The following is a 16,796-nucleotide window of genomic DNA, read 5'->3' on the forward strand; positions in this document are numbered from 1 at the left end:
TAATCTGCCCTCCTCAAGAATTTTATTTTCTGGATCTTTCAAGGGTTCTGCCTGCTCAGCCCTGACTCACCAGCTGAGGCTCCCTAAGGAGGGGCAGGAGGGGAGAGAATTCCCAGTGCATGTGCTCCAACAAACTTCCTGGAAGTCCTTGCACATTTTGTTGTGACAGTTAGTCTGTGTACCCGCACAAAATAGTCTCATTATCTTAATTAAGTTAGTCTGAAGGAAACTAAACTAAAAAGGATCTGAGGTATGGAGCATTTCTTCCAATGCAGCTTGAAATGAGAGAGAAGAGGGTCCATGTGAAAGACTCGTTATAAACCTAAGGAAGGTGGAGAGCAAGTAGCATTTGACTAATGAAAATGCAATGAATTTGGAAGCATAAATTATATCTTTAGTGATGAGGAAGAAGAAATGGTGCAAAAAAAAAAATAAACCCACAATTCAATGGCTGAAGAAATAAAAGGAATGATGGGGAATGTGAGTGGTATTGGTAATGACACATGAAGTGCCTTAGATTATCGGATGTCAGAACTAGATTACTGGATGTCAGAACTGGAAGGTATTTTACAGACTATCCAGACCACTCAAACCAATGACTTTATTTTTTATATGGAGGAAATAATGCCCAGAGTAGATAAAATAAAAGGACTTGATGTTTATAATGTTATTAATTTATTTATCATCAAACTACAAGATACATAATACCTCTCAGAATCTCCACTTTTTTTAAAGGAGGACATATTATAGTTATTGCTTTGTTATACTTTCTTTTTCACATAACAGTGTTTAAATATTTTAACATTTTATAAACTGATAGAACAATAGTAAGTGAATGCAACACCACCCTAAGTCAAAACCAAAGCCTAACATAATGATTCGAACTTATAATTTTGCATTAGCCACATAATTAAATAAAATTCAAAAACACTGTTTTGACGTTTAATGCTTACAGGTACTATTCTTCACTCTGCAGAGAAACCATAAATTAATTCAACAAGGTTCCTGACCTCCAGTGGTTTACAGTTATCCAAATGAGATTAATTATAGGCAAAAAATACAAAATTTATAGGCCAAAAAATTTTTTTAAAGGAGTTTTGAGAGAATAGGTCATGGAGAGTTTAATTCTATTTAGAATTTGGGAAGCCTTTGTGAAATTAAATTGAGAACAAACCTTGAAGGAATAATAAGACTTCAGTGAACATAGATTGAGAAAGAAGGTCATTTCAGATCAAAAGGAATATACCCACAAAGGCAGAGAGGTAAGAATGTCTAGTGTGCTTTTTAGCAAAGACAAGTATACTGGCTGTGTGTATTTAGGGTAGGGGAAAGAGAGTACTGTTGGCTTACTGACTGCAATGATTGCCCATACACAGCCTGTTCTTTGAGGCCACCCGTGTATCCAAACATCACTCAGGACTTTCTCTTAGGTGGCCATGAACTTTACCATGTGACCTTGTCTCCAAATGCCCCTCATTGGATTAGAGGTAAGATACTCCATCCACAGGCTCATCAAAAATATATATGTTGACCTGACCAAAAAGATGAATGAGGCCAATCACGTGCCATATTTGATTATTTGAATTTAAAAACACAAAGTTTCAATGGAAGATAAAGATAGAGAAGATATTCTGGATATCTTCTGGAAGAAAAGATACAGAAAGAAAAACTGTAAGATAGAATCAGGGCTATGACGAATTGTAATTGTGAGGGGTTAGAAGCTCCGTGAAGAGAACCCATGGGGTTCTTGAGAGTCAGAAAGCAGTTTGTCCCCAGAGTTCCCTCTTTTTGATAAGTCCTTCTTATAAACCGAAACTGGAAGGAGTCTGTTTCTCAAACCAAAAGAACCTGGCTAATCCAGAGACAAAGAACACCAGTGAGGAATTGGGCCACATTTTAGAGTACTTCTTGTGGCAAGCTGAGTATTTTAGACTGTACTTTGTATATTAATAGCTGCTGGTTTAAGAATTACCAAAAAGTTTCATTAGAAAAGTACACAAGTTCTGACTCACTAGATTGAGGATGATACTAGGAATCTACCTTTTTCCCTAAATTCCCCTGGGGATTCTGAATCAGTGTTTATGGACCATACCTTGAAAAACTCTGATGTAGATTTTTTTTTAAAGTAGGGAACTCCCATAATAATTTATATTTTATTTTGTGGGACTCAGGCCAAGGAGTGAGACCAGGAAGTAAGCTACTGAATATTCTAGATGGGAGATAAGCAGTTGTGGGGAAAAGTGGCTGTTGATACAATAAATAATCTTTCATAAGTTTTCTCTATACTATCTCAGTCTCTCATATGCTCCTTTTATCTCACTCCATTATTTTCTATCTGTGACTTATCTATTCCAGGGGTATTGAGCATAATTCTATAGACGGATGTGAGGATTAGTACATCTGATTCCCAGGATCTAGTGATCTAACCAAAACTAGCTCAGCCTCATAGTATAAAAGGCTAAATCTTAATGCTGAGAAAACATTTATACAATTAAGGGATTCAAGTTTTTTAAGGTAGGGAATGGAAAAAAAGAGGTGAAAATTTATGTGGTTAAAAAAATATTTTTTAAAGTAGGAAACATAAAATCTAGGCACAGGTAATTGCATAGTACAGATTTACTTAGAGTAGAGAGAGATCCTTTCAGTTTTATGTAACAGTAAACTAAAGCATGATTTTGGTGATTGACCGATAAGAGGGAGTTGAAAATGGTCATCCACGAAATGCAAAGCTCAGACTCCAGTATTTATGCTATATCCCTACTTATTAAATGGACTTTCAAATTGGGGTCTTTAATACAAGAAATTGATTTTACTGATGAGTCACTGACAGAAAGTGATCTTTGAATTATCATTATGATTTACTTTGGGGATTCAATTTTTAAGAACTAGAGTAGTTCTTCTGTATCTCTGAATGTGCCCAAAGTCACATAAACTACCAGGTTGTGAATCATTTCTAATCCAAAAGGGCAGAAAGGGAACTAGAGAAGTAGGAAGACCTGATAAATTTGAAAAGACTTTTAGTTCTGCAATTAGGACTTTAATGATAAAATAGAAGACAATGATAAAATAGAAGACACAGAGGAATCCCCCAAAGCATTTTTGGCTCAAATTAGCAACATAATTTCCTGAGTTCCTCACTCTTCTTTACATCCTTCTACATTATCTGTGTTGCATATAAGAAGCTGAGTAACTAGGCTCAGATGTGCTTTTGAAGGTTCCATGTAATAGCCAATCTACACAGACTTCTAATTGCCTTAACTTAAAAAGGAAATATACTTTTTTTTAAACATCTTTATTGGAGTGTAATTGCTTTACAATGGTGTGTGAGTTTCTGCTGTATAACAAAGTGAATCAGCTCTACGTATACATATATCTCCATATCTCCTCCCTCTTGTGTCTCCCTCCCACCCTCCCTATCTCACCCCTCTAGGTGGACACAAAACACTGAGCCGATCTCCCCGTGCTATGCGGCTGCTTCCCACTAGCTAGCTATTTTATATTTGGTAGTGTATATATGTCCATGCCACTCTTTCATTTTGTCCCAGTTTACCCTTTCCCCTCCCATGTCCTCAAGTCCATTCTCTACGTCTGCATCTTTATTCCTGTCTTGCCCCTAGGTTCATCAGAACTATTTTTTTTTTTTTTTAGATTTCATATATATGTGTTAGCATACGGTATTTATTTTTCTCTTTTAAAAAGACAGTATACTTTTTTAAAGAACATAACTCCCTGCAAAACCAAATTGACAGCAATGCAGAATAATTACAGCTTCTTCTGGTTGCTATAACACCTCTTATACCTACGTCATCCTTTATCACAAGTGTTTTTGAGTGTTAGTAGAAGAGAGGATAGTGACATAAGATGAAAGGAATAAGAGAAAAAAGATCTACTCACTAAAGAAGTAATTTAATGTCAGTATTCTATCTAATGGAAACCTAATTATCTTCATAGCAAATAATAGCACATATGTCTTATGATGCGATGACTTTAAGAGCTGGTACTTGAGGAACTGATCATGAAAGAGTTTAAAAGTTTCTCACAAATGTAAAAAGTAAAATACAATAAATCTATCTATAATAAAACTGGGGAATGTTTGAGCTTTTCTTTATCCCCTAAGTGGTCTGGAACAACTTAATGATCATATAAAACAGCCGTGCTTTAGGAGAAAGACTCAATAGCAGAGTTCTTAGCGATGAAGATTTTTTATCCTCTGGCAACCACCTTTGTGTGGTTGTGTGGCTTCACCCATTTGGTGGGAAAAGGCAGGATGACTCTTGAGTAGGGAAAGAGAAAGGAAGAGATCCGGAAGAGGAAGGCAGTAGACTGAATGAATGGTAATGAGTTCAGAGGAGCCCCTTAATCGTTTTTCTACCATGGGCTTCTATCTGGATAGGATCAAAAGGGCTTCATTTAATGAGAAGATTTATCTTTGGTGTCTATGAAGCAAGAGTTGATCTGACATTGTTTAAACAGACAACATCAGAATGGAAGGGTTTAAAGCTAGTGTATTACTAAAATGTTCAAATAATCTCATAACAAATACATTCAAAATACACAATCTAAATCCTTTTCAAAGGGCAACTCACATTAATCCCTCAGCTGGGGTTCCTCATTTTTATAGCATCATTTATCACTTTAATGTAACATTAGTTTAGTGACTAAAAGCCATGGCAGAAAACCTGCACTGAATGTTGGAACATTAATGACTTAAGCAAAAAGGAAACACTTGAAAGACCAGCCAGTGCTCTAGTTCTTTCCCCTAAGGTTATAATCACAGATGCAGGAAGCAATTGCTGCTATATAAATAATACTGCAGTGTGGTTCATGTTGGCAAGACCAGACTTATTTGTGACCCTAAAGGGTAAATAACAAAAGGCTTGACAAACTGACTCAAGGGAGAAATGTGTGTTTATGCGTGTAGGGGAGGAGTGGTAAGGGGGAGAGGAATGAGCTCAAACAGTTCTTTGCTTCTGGTACAGATTTTCCTAAAGAAGAAATACAGGGTGGAGATGAGACATAGGGGTGGAGCGTGGAAATACCAGGGCATCCTAGCAGCGCAGATGGCATGGGGAGTCACTGCCTCCTGCTACTCCTGAGGCTACAGATGCTGCAGAAAAGCGGGTATGGGTGTGGCTGGGGAGAGGGTTGGGAAGGCATTGCAAACTCCATTTAGGAGGGAAAATCCCACTCTTTGTGTAATTAAATTCCCCTCATTGCTTCAGCAACTTCCTTTCTTGCTTTCCCAAAACATGTATCTGACATATATCAGATTCTTTCCCTAACTTTTCCTAACATGATCTTAAGAAAGACAGTTACCTTTTCTTGAATTATTTTGTGCACATTTATGAAATGGATCTGAGATGGGGATGGTAAAGATGGGGCTGTCTAGATGAACTCTTTAAGCCCTTCTTGAACTTATCTTTTATAGAGTTCCTTTGTTATTCAACACTATTAATATAGCTGGTAATTTTTTAAATGATTGCCTTAGTGCTGTGATTGCATCATATCAAAAGCCTGAATCCATGGGCACAGTTTTCAGCCTCCAGAATTTCCTAAAGGTGAAGCAACCTGGGAAATTCCAAGCACCTTCAATGTCACACTTCATCACTGAGTGACAAAGACTTCCTTCTCTGTGCTTCTTCTGGACTAGACCTTACCCTTGGCCTATAAAGACCTGAACAGAACACTAACTTTATTTCTAACAGCTTAAGGCTGCATCCCTAGGATGACTCTGAAAACACATGCCTGAGAAAACTCAGGGCCGCCAAAAGAATTTTTTGTTTGTTCCAGTCCACACCTAAGGATAGGGCCCCTGTCTCCCAGCCTCTGTGGGAGACCAGGAGCCTGACTTTGATAAGTGCCAGTTAACAAACACAGATGGGACCCCCCTTTCCTGCTTTTTGTAATTTTTCACTTCCCTGACTCTACTGAGCCCTCGTTCTCTCCCTTCCTTATTTCCCCATTCTCCCTTTAAATGCCCAGTCACCTCTGTACAAATCTAAGCTGAATTCAGTTCATGCTGGACTCTTTTCCCTATTGCGATAATATACTACTGATTAAAATCCGTCCTGACCACTTTAACTAGTGTCCAGTTTTATCTTTGACATTAGACAGCTGCCCTCCATACTTCCCTAACATCCTTTAGGTTCAAAAGAGTAAAATACAAGCAAGTTTCTCATCCTGTGTTTTATATAGCCCGTGGTGGGCATTTTCCAACTGCCCCACCTCTTCCGCTGTCTTTGGGGCCCATCTGGCTTTTGTTTTAATCTCAAACACAGCAGATGACATTCTCTGCCAATGAGTCCTATTTTCAGCTCCCTTGAGCAAGCTACGGAAGCTGAGCCATGCTCCCAATTTACTGCCAGTTTTAAAACAATAAAAATCTAGTACTGGGCTTCCCTGGTGGCTCAGTGGTTGAGAGTCCGCCTGCCGATGCAGGGGACGCGGGTTCGTGCCCCGGTCCGGGAAGATACCACATGCCGCAGAGCGGCTGGACCCGTGAGCCATGGCCGCTGAGCCTGCGCGTCCGGAGCCTGTGTTCCGCAACGGGAGAGGCCACAACAGTGAGAGGCCCGTGTACCACAAACAAACAAACAAAACAAACAAACAAACAAAATCTAGTACTTATTATTTCCCACTGACTGAAGGCAGGGTCTAAAAGCACTGACTCTGATTCTTCTGCAAAGATTTGAAAGCCCATTTTTTAAAAGTATTTATATATCATTTGATTGCTTCACATGGCCCTCTATGGCTTGTGGGTCTTGGAGGATTTCTTACTTGCTGAATTGAGAGTCTTCTCCATCCCACCTGTCATCAACCAGTGCCTGGAGAAGTAGGTCAAGCTTAGCTTGTATTGAGCTCTTTCACCCTCTCATTCTACACTGTAAATGTTGAGTGATCCCCACCTGCTAGTTCAGACTTGTTGTCTTCAGGATGGCTCCTTACCTAAGGTAGCTCTGTGGCCCCTGGCAGCTAATTTGTCCTGACTCATTGCTTTGCTGTAGAGCTTTGCTCCTCAGGAGAGGACCACCAGCATCCACACACCTGAGAGCTTGTTAGAGATGTAGAATCTAAGGTCCTACCCCAGACCTACTCAATCAGAATCTGCATTTTTGAGAAGACCCCCAGGTGATTCAAATGCACCTGAAAGCTTGAGAAGCATTGCCATTTATAATGCTCTGACTCTGGCTTTCTCCTGGAAGCCTCATTATAATTCCAGAATCCTGTCTTCCTAACAGGCCTAGGAGGCTGTGGATGAAGACTTTTCCTTATCCTTTACACACTCTTCCTACATAGACTGTAGTTCCACTCCTTAACCTGGAACCCACCACAGAGTTACCTCTCTGCCTGCCTGCCGGCACTCAAGCATCTCATGCATGTTCCATTTTCCCCTCCTAAAATACAGGGTTTACACCTGCAGACTGGTCACTCTTTAGCTTCGCTACCCTGCTCACCACCTGCTTCATCTTGGTTAACATACCTGGCTCTAGGTCAGCCTGTCCTCATCAGCCCCATACTGTAAAGTATATCCTTTTGTGCCCATAGGGTCCAGAGCACCAAGACCAAGTGAACTGTAGTGATAGTTGGGGGATATTGTACATAGCAGGGACCTGAGGACACAAAACATGGGATTTAGCTTCATGTAGTAGAAAATATAATTTCATCTGTCTCAGAGATTGTTGTAAGGTTTGAATAATGATATGTACAGAAGCACTTGGTAAAGTCAAGCACTAAAATGCTATTTGACTGAGCAGTAATTATGGAACCAAATTACTTATCTACGCTGAATCCCTCTTACAGATATATTTTAGAAAATATTCAGGGACTACGATAAATGATGGATAAGAATTTCAGGAGAAAATGGGGGAAAAAGAAGCCATTCTCATTGAATGGCATTATGATTGAATATTTTCTCTCCAAAAAGAGAATAAGGAGGGGAAAAGAGCTTAATGGATACCCCTTAGTATGACATTCATTCAAGAACTTCTATGATGGGACACAACATACCCACCTTTCCACATCTCTCACTTTATTCCTCCCTTCACCATCACCTTAACCCACCCCACATAATTATTCCTTCTCCTATTTATTTCCCCTGAACACACTTGAGTTGCCTTTTCTGTCAACTTAGATGCTCCCTTCTAATTACACCTATCCTTGTGAAAAGATAAATTTTTGTTCATATGCCAAAAACCTCCCATATATTTATTATCCTAAATCAAATATATCTGGATTTGCCTCTACGCAGAAGGACTGGCAGGAAATTTATCACAGTCATTATTTTTCGAAGGGTGGAAGGGTTTTCTTCCCTCCCTCAGAATCATGTACGAATCCGGAAGACTTATGGAGTCCAGAAAACGTGGAAAATAGTTTTTGGACCTTAGGCATTCATGGCTATTTCTACCAGGGATAAATATACAGAAAATCCCATTTTTATGTGAATTTTCTTGATTTTTAAAAGTTGACAGATAATTTTACATGTCTAAAAATCCCTCACGGACCAGTCAAAAGTTATCTCCGGCCAAATTCAGCCCGCAGGCTACAAGTTGGTGACCTTTGTCTTAGACTGTAGAATACAAATTCTTAGCCATCTACTTACAACAGTGAAAACAGAGGAATTTTAAATTGGGTTTTCATCTTTATACATTTCTTACAACTCTGAGCATAACACAGAATTTGAAGTTGAATAGATTACTTTGTTACACATACTGAAACCCCATGAAGTCTTCTAAACTTAGGTCAGATACCTTCCATGACTTTCCTGAAGACAGCACAGACTACTTTATGCAATGAAATTGATTGGTATCTCCTCTATACCCTAGAGTTTTGCATCCTCCATCCCTCCCATCTCCTCCCTTCCCTGCCTTCTCCCTTCTTCCTTCCTGCTTTCCTCTGACTAGTTTGATATCTATGATTCAAACTCAGAGGGCAGTATAATCCAATGACTGAGCTTTTAAACACTATGCCATGGAACTTACAATACAGTGAAGACACTAGTAAATTATGCAAGCCAATACTCTTCAAAAAAAAAAAAACTGCTATGAACTTAAACAGGGCTGCTTTTTATTAGATTAGTTTATAGACACATACTTTACTATAATTCTTTTGAATGGAAGATTTATATCTGATTGATTTATTGCTCTCCTATAGCACCTGGTACACTTACTGTCCCATAGTAAGCATCAAAAAATATGTATTGAACTGACTATCCATATCTGAACATTACCACTCCATACAGTCTGATTTAAATGCATTCAACTGTTGCCTCACCCTCTCCCCACCCCGCCTTCACCATACTCTACCTTCTTTACAAAGACACTCAGAAACACACTCTACATCACCAGAGAGAATCTAATATCCTTTACAAACTTTGTGTGACGGAAAACATAACAGACAAGGAAGCAGGAGGCAAAGGTTTGAGGTCTGATTCTGTGAGTCCATACTATATACATTTCTCAGGCCTCTTTCTCTTACAAAACAGTGTGCGCTAAATGATCTCCAGGCTCCTTTCATCTCTGGCAGTGCAAAAAACTGGCTTTGGAGTCATCACAGCAGGATTCAAATCTGACATCTCTAATTTTCCAGCATGAATTTATCAAGTTACTTACTATCTAAGACAAATAAAGTGCTTACCACGGTACCCGGAAAATAGGATGCTCTCAATAATTATTAGATATTTTTATTATTATAGTATTGTTGATTATTATAAATCCTTTAGGATGACTTTATCTAAGGCATAATATATGGCAGCTCATTTTTGGTTATGGGCTGATTTTGTCTGCTTATAGCTACCATAAATCCACCTCACATTATCAGTGGTTACGTATACTGCATAAGATCCTCATAGGGACGTGGAAACTGAAAAACTGAGTCATGTAAGGAGCTGTTTTGCAGCTGACATCTCCTTGATTTATTTCTCACTCATTTGCCTCTCTTTTCTTTTCAACCTGAAATGACCAGATTTATGGTTTTGTGTAGGCATAGCCCGTGTCTGATCCTTAGCCACTGTTAAGAAAAAACAAGATCAAATAAGTGACTTCTTTATATTTATGAATCTTTCTGAAAATTCATCAGGGCTTCCACTTTTACCAAGAGGAATCAGCAGAGGCAGGCAATGCACGTAATTTCTGATTGAGGAAATAGTAAACTTTCTCTCCTTTGGGGAGAGCTGTAAAATTTTAGGAACTGCCTTAAAATATAAATCTACTGAAGACTCAGCTTTGTTAAATTATAGAGTGTTTAGCCTCAACTCTCTATGGATCTTTGTGGTTCTTTATCCTATACCTATATACTTGTTATTCCTCCTAGCATCTGTTATTTGAAAGTTTAATGAATCTCCCTACTTTGTTTTTATCCAGTAGCAGAAGCATTGAACCAAATTAGACACAAGATGGATTCCTGTGTCACTCCATTAGAATGTTTCCTCCAAGTTGGGATGGATACCCTACAAGCTCCTAAAGGATAGAACTGTCCAGACAAAAACCTCCTAGGTATTGTGAGAGGTCAATTTCACTCCCAATTATATTGCTGTTTCCTGCTGTTCAAAATGGTTTCGCAATATTAAGAATAGGGGAGGAAAGGATAGATATTTGGAACCAAAATTGAATATGCAGTTTTTTCAATGACCCAAATTTCTCCTCAGTCCTCCCTTAGGTGTGGTTGCTAGACCTCTCTTTGACAATCCTTCCTCCCTCCTTGCTCCATTAAGTCAATCAGGATGAACCTGAGATCAATGTCTATTGAAAGTTATTTCTCCAAAACACAATATCCTCTAAAATGTTATTCTTTTTAATGATTGAGAGCTTCACCTTCCCTCTAATAAATATAATACTCTGTTGAAATATGTCACAAATTTAATTCTATTGATGTATCAGTCTGGGCCCAGTTAAAAGATAAATAGAAAACACTTAGATAAACTGGGGAAGTTAAATATAAAGAACTATTAGCCATGATGAAAGAATAACTGTAAGATATAAGGAAACTCTATATGGTACCCTAGAGCTGATGGAGTGCCCAAGAAAGCACAAACTTGGAAGTGGTTCAGACTTCACTGGAGAAGGTGTGGTTCAGCCACACTATAGCAGAGATGGCTGGAGTTGGTCTGGAGTTGCAGGACAAACAGTAGGTAGCCCTCTGATTGCAGATGAGCTGCAGGGGGTCAGCAAACTGTGGTGTAGGAGTGCAGTGAGAGACCTGGCATTGACAGGGCAGAAGGGTTTCTGCCCTTCTGGGGGTTGGGGGTGGAAGATGGGTGTTGGAGAGGCTTGCATATGAAGCCAACTGCAGATGTATGACCCTTTGAGCCACAGGGGGTTTGGGCTCACCCAAAAAGTCTAGGTGACTGCAGGAAGATATCACCTGACAAGAGGCTGAAAGATCCTAGAGAGACTGCGTTCTGAGCCCATGGCTGAGGCAGGCTCCACCAGATGTTCTCACACCCACATTGTTGACACCTAGTCCGCAGAGGAAACCTCTTCCTTCTGCAATGTCCCTCTAGTGCCCTCTCATGAGAAAGCTTGGTGCTTACTTTTAAGGAAAAATGATTGTAGGAATTCCATTGTTGATCACCGAGTATGTATTGAAGGATGCATTTGGAGCAGAAAGACAATATTTTGTTAATTTACTTGTGTAATTTTACCATAGCTTGGCTCTGATATATTGGGAAATTCTCTATACTTAAGAATCAGACAATCAGGATTAAAATATTAATGTTACTTACTAATATTACTTAGTTGCCTGTATGTGATTTGGGGCTATATATTTTGCTTTCCTGAGCTTTAGTTTTCTTGTCCATAAAATATTCATATGACCTTCCTCAGAAGATTTTGGGGAGAATTAAATGAGATATATAAATGAGAATTCTTGGTACTGAAAATCTAAGTGTATTTTATTTAGTCTCTGTCTCTTGAAATCATTACATTGTTTATAAATTGCATGCTAACAGTTGCATCTGGAAGCTAGATTGTTGACAAAAATAAGACAATCCCATCACTTACTTTTAGGTCTAAAAGAGGCTTTGGAGTTCACTGAATCACCTTCTTTGACAGTTGAGAAAATTGAGACTTGTATATACTAGCTGACAGCTTGGAGTTAAAAATCAAAACCAAAACTCCAAACTAACAAACAAAACCCAGTTTCTAATTTGGTTTTCACTTTATTTCCATGGTCAGTGAGTGTGGTAATAAGAGCAATGAATCCAGCTAAACAGGAGGGGTAGGGAAGATTTGTGTAGTCTATTGTGTGAGTCTATTCTGGTGTATGTGAAGAACCTTCTGTAATCTGACCAGAGTGTTCTCCCTAATTTAGGAGATGTGAAGGTTTCCTATGAAAATGGGTCCTTTCATCATTAGCATGTCACATTCATGTTCTTTCTGGAGCAATTGTTTGGAGGCTTTTCTCAAAAGCATTTCTCACTGATTATTTAATATACTTACCAGTTCCTAATCCCCTCACTGTTTTAGCCCTAGCATCACTCTGCCTTCCTTGGAGGAGAGAGCTCAATACAAATCGCTGGTTGCTAAGCAGTGCCTATTTTTACTCCACTTGAACAGAATAGAGGCCCACTCAATGAGATCCTATCACTGAGGCTAGCTACCAAGCTGCTTTTGTAGGTTAAGCATTTTTGCTGTTTTTCTATGAAACTATGAACTCCATAATTTGGTATCCAGGATGAGAGTGTAAAACTGAGGCCAAGGACCTGCTCCAGGATTGTATTAATAAAATAATTGGAAAACCCTCAAAATATCTCAATACTTCAAGAATTTATTGAGCTCCTAATACAGTTTATGGTTCTGTATTAGGCACTGGGGAAAAATTATGGAATTAAATAGATTTGGCCCCTGATTAGAGTTTATAGATTAAATGGAAAGAGAGGTAAACAAACAAAAGCACCAAATGACAAATTGTGATAAGAAATAAACATGCTGCTGAGACAGAATAACAAGGAGAAGGGGAGTTTGTTTAAACAGAGAACAAAGAAGAGGGCTTTCTGAGGCTGTGATGCAAAGACTAAGAAGGCACCATTCATGTGAAATGTATTCCAGGCAGAAGGAACAGCTTGTGCAAATGTCCTGGGAGAGGCAGTGTCAGGGTGGGAGGTGGGATGAGAAGTGGAGAGTGGGGTAGGCAAGGAAAGAGCTAGCCATGAGGAACTGAGAAAAGACCAGGGCAACTAGACGTTAGTAAGGAGATGAGGTTGATATTACAGACAGGGATTTGGATTTTAGCTTCACCAAGTGAATGGAAATCATTGGGAGGACTTTATGCAGTGAATGCTTTGATCCATTTACATTTTTACAGGATTATATTTATTTTCTGGAGAGGAACTGGTAGTAGGAGGAAGGGAATGAAACAGTCCATTTAGGAGACTATGGCAGAGGTCCAGGAGAAAGAATGATAGATGATTGGTGAGAGGCAGTGGAGATAGCAAAAAGGCAAATCTGAAATACATTTGGGAAGTAGAAGAAAAGAAACTTAGTGATAAGCTTCTGGACTTCTACCATAAACCTGCTCCATTTACAATCTTCCCAAATTTAGTTGATGGCCACTCCATCCTTTTTGCTGCTCTTTGAAATTTATTCCTCACATCCTTCATGCAAATACTAAGCAATCTTTTGGCTCTACATTAAAAATGTATCCAGAATCAACCACCCGCACCAATTCTACCTCTAAATGTCTATCCAAAGCGACCATGATCTCTCACTTAGATTATTGCAATAACCTTGCCTGCTTTTTTGCCTTTCCTCCTGCAGTCTATGGTCCTACAACATTCAGAAATTCCATTAAAAATTAGATCAGATCATGTTAATCCTCTGCTCAAAACCTACCACAGCTTCACATCTCACTTTGAATAAGAGATAAATACCTTGCAATGGTTAAAAGGCCCTACATGATCTGGCCAAACATTATATCTCTTACTTTACCTTTCACTCCATTACAGCCACACTCGTATCTTTGCTATTCCTCAAACATGTCAAGTTTGCTCCCACCTCAGGGCCTTTGCACTTGCTATTCCATCTTCTTGGAATCTCTTTCTCCAGTTAGCCATGTGATTCACTATCTTACCTTTTAAGTCTTTGTTCAAATGCCACTTTCTCAAGTAAACCTTCTCTAACCACTCCAGGTAAAATTATATTATAAACAACATTCTCTTTTTTTGTTTTATTGTTTTTCATAGGATTTATTTCATCTGACATACTATGCATTTTATAATTTATTTTACATAAATGATTAAGCTCCATTAAGTGGTGAAATTTTTTAAATAGACTTTAATTTTTAGAACAGCTTTATATTTTCAGAAAAAATTAAGAAGATAGTACAGAGAGTTCCTGTATACCTGGTACCCAGTTTCTCTTGTTATCAACATCTTACTTTCGTATGGTACATTTGTCACAATTAATGAACTGATATTGAAACATTATTAACTAAAGTCCATAGTTTATTCAGATTTTCTTAGTTTTTCTTTAATGTCCTTTTTCTAATCCAGAATCCCATCCTGTATACTGTATTACAGTATTAAGTTGTCAAGTCTCCTTAGCCTCTTCTTGGCTAGGACAGTTATTCAGACTTTCCTTGTTTTTGATGTTTTTGACAGTTTTGAAAAGTAATGGTCTGATATACTGTAGGGTGCCCCTATATTGGAAAATTTCTGATGTTTTTCTCGTGATTAGACTGAGGTTATGGTTTTGGAAAGGAAGATCATAGAGGTAAACTGCCATTTTCATCACATCATATCAAGAGTGCATAATATCAACATGACTTATGACTGATGGCGTTGACCTTGATCACCTGGCTGACGTAGAGTTTGTCAGGTTTCTCTATCATACTGCGACTCTCCTTCACCCAATTTCCATATTGTAATTTTTGGAAGGAAGTCACTGTGCACAGTCCACACTTAGTGAGTCCACACAGTCCAACTCCTTGAGGGCAGAGCATCTATGTAAATTATTGGAATTTTTCTGCATGGGAGATTTGTCTCTTCTCACCCACTTATTTATTTATTTATATTTATTTTTCTTGCAGTAAGCGGGCTTCTCACTGTTGTGGCCTCTCCCGTTGCGGAGCACAGGCTCCGGACGCGCAGGCTCAGCGGCCATGGCTCACGGGTCCAGCCGCTCCGCAGCATGTGGAATCTTCCCGGACCGGGGCACGAACCCATGTCCCCTGCATCGGCAGGCGGACTCTCAACCACTGCACCACCAGGGAAGCCCCCACCCATTTATTAATTTATTCCATCATTTAGCTTTATTGGTATAAACGTACACTGATTTTATTTTATGTTTTGCGTTACAGTCCAATACTACTTTATTTTGTCGCTCAAGTTGTTATATCTCTGTCCATTCGGAGTGCTTTCTGTTGCTCCTGTACCCATTTGACATATTGCCATCAATCGTTTTTAGCACTTTCTTCATTGCTGGCATTACAAGATGGTCCAGGATTACCTTGTGTATTTTCTGTTCCTGTCTCAGAATTAGCCATTCTTCCAAGGAACCAAGGTGAATCTTTGTCAGTTCAGTTATTTCTATATCCCCAGCACCCAGAACAGTACCTAGCACAGAGGAGTTGCTCCATATTTGTTGAGTGAATGAATGAATGAATTGAAAGCAGCATTAAGGGATAGGGCAGTTATGGTCAGAATCCCCTCCTCACATCAGACTCTTATCTCATCAAGGCCAGTGGGATCCAGCACTTTGGCATGAAACCTTCTATTGGCAGAATTGCAGAATCTAGATTTGCTCTCTTCTCAAACGTTATTATTTTTTAAGGAAATGGTCATCCTACGAAAAGTGTCTAGAAATGTACAATTCATTTACTTTAAATTACTAAGCATTTCTTCCTTCAGTCAGAATTAAGTACTCTCCCCTCAGTACTCCCCACCTTCTCATGCCCTGATTAGAGAACTGATTTTATTCTCCCTCAGTTGTCTTGTCTCTCTTGCAGTCCCTCTCTAGGTTGTGAACAGCTCGATGAAGGGGACTGTGTCTTATTCTGTGCAGTGTACATAGAACCAAGGCAGCCGACACGCAGGAAACTCTCAGCAAGTGGTTAGAATGGATGGGCTACACAAAGAGAGAATATGAGAATAAGATTAACTGTCATTGCTGGCGTCAATAATGATTCAAATTACAAAGCAAGCATAATCAAAGATCTAAGATTTTAGCTGTGGGACAATTGTCGGAAAAAGGGTGCACTTCAGTTTTGAACACTTACGGGACAGAGGAAGTTCAAAAAAATGTAGCCATTTTCAGTAGGCTAAATAACTGTCTTTTTCCCCTTCTATCTGTCATTTCCCATAAATTCCAATAAGCAAGAGTCTTTTTGCGCATGCAGAATCACAAAATTCTTAGTATAACCCTCAGATATGGTATAACTTCCTCATTTTCAAGCTGGAGAAACTAAGGCCCAGAGAACGGAGAAATGATTTTTCCATGGTCACATAGGCTTGACGTATGGATCTCGGTCTCCAAAATGCCATGCCAGCCTTATGACTGCTCTACCAGGAGGTCTCCACCAAAACTGACATCATTGCGATATAAGCGTATATTTTAGATACTTATTACACTGGAAAACACACATCTGCTGAATAAAACAACAGATAGTATAACTGAACTAATTTAAAGGTCTAATATTTTTAAGCATTTAATAATCTTGAAAGAGGGAGAGAGAGTACACATTTAAAATCCACAAAAGACAAAGTTATTATTTCCAAATATTAAACAGCTAAAATTTGGTCAGAATAGAAAAGGGGAAAGAAAGCAACATATACTGAGTACTTACCATGTACTAGTTGCCTGTAC

The sequence above is a fragment of the Neophocaena asiaeorientalis genome, unplaced genomic scaffold (genome assembly GCF_003031525.2).
Source record: "Neophocaena asiaeorientalis asiaeorientalis breed wild unplaced genomic scaffold, Neophocaena_asiaeorientalis_V1.1 scaffold723, whole genome shotgun sequence".
Lineage (NCBI taxonomy): Eukaryota > Metazoa > Chordata > Mammalia > Artiodactyla > Phocoenidae > Neophocaena > Neophocaena asiaeorientalis.